This window comes from Hylobates moloch, unplaced genomic scaffold (assembly GCF_009828535.3).
Source record: "Hylobates moloch isolate HMO894 unplaced genomic scaffold, HMol_V3 SCAFFOLD_7, whole genome shotgun sequence".
Lineage (NCBI taxonomy): Eukaryota > Metazoa > Chordata > Mammalia > Primates > Hylobatidae > Hylobates > Hylobates moloch.
The window spans coordinates 108,607,024-108,608,220 of record NW_026652282.1 but is presented as its reverse complement, the minus strand read 5'-3'; the positions used below and the strand labels follow the sequence as shown (position 1 = coordinate 108,608,220).

Below are 1,197 nucleotides of genomic sequence, written 5' to 3'. Positions count from 1 at the left end.
AAACCCAGTAACACTTCATGTTAAAAATACTCAACAGACACTGTCTGTTGTCATCTGCACTTGAGGTTTTAGGCTTTTGGCAATCAAGGACAGAATATGTAACTGAGAATGCTGCTAAACAAATTCAGACCCCAGCTTATCTTTGCCTGTGCTTCCTCACTTAGTCTAAGAAAACCCAGGCTGAGGTCTCAGGAGGAGATCTCCATCCTTTTTCCAGAGAAGAACAGGATGGCCATGTCCTGGGAATCATTGACCTTCAAAGACATGTTTGTGGACTTTGTCCTGGAGCAATGGCAGCAAATGGACTCTCCTCATAAGAATCTTTACAGGAATGTCATGCTTGGCAACTACAGCCACCTGGTGTCCATGGGGTATCTGATTGCCAAACCAGATGTTATCTTCAGATTGGGACTAGGTGAAAAGTCCTGGATGGTAGATGGAGGAAACCCAATGAAGATCTCTCCTGAAATCTAGCAAGTTGATGAGCAGATAGATTACTAAAAAGAAAGCCCACATAAACCTCTGTGGTAAGCTGCACTCGTAGGCAAGAAAACACTGAAGGATGAAAATGGTCAAGAATGCAGAAGATGTAGAAAAATCATTTATCTGAGAACAGACTTTTTTTGATAAGACAAAGACTCTCTAAATATTATTCATGGAGAAGATGTTCAAAACATAATTTAAACATTCATAGTCAAAATAGAGGCTGTGTAAGAAAGAAAGATGAGAGATGTAAGGTGGAATTTACTTCTAATCTTGACGCCTGTGCTAGTTTTGCTGTTGCATCTCATCCTGCAAAAGTTATGGCCAGAGTGCATGATAAGTGCCTACTTATGATAAAAAAGACATTACATTTATAGGTGGAAGACATGAATGGAAACATGTTCCAATTAACAGCAATCAGGTTCAGTATTATCCACAGTTGCAGGCATCCACTGGAGATTTTGGAACATATTCCCCATGGATATGTGGAAGCCACGGTACATTGTTACACTATGCATCAAAAATTCGCTGAGAGTAAACATGTAAACCTAATAGATATCAAAACACTGCAGATATCATTTAGCCTTTATTAGGTATAATAAAAATCAAAGTTATGATATTCAAAGAATGCCATAAATGTTATAAATTATTTCTAAAAATACAAAGTAAACATAAAAAACACTCAATAGACTATGAATAGAAAGATCCTTGCTT

At 37.7% G+C, this 1,197-nt stretch overlaps 1 pseudogene; it reads left to right on the top strand.

Moving 5' to 3' along the window:
- Nucleotides 1-228: 228 nt before the first annotated feature.
- Nucleotides 229-727, top strand: LOC116811394 (KRAB domain-containing protein 4-like; annotated as a pseudogene).
- Nucleotides 728-1,197: the final 470 nt, after the last annotated feature.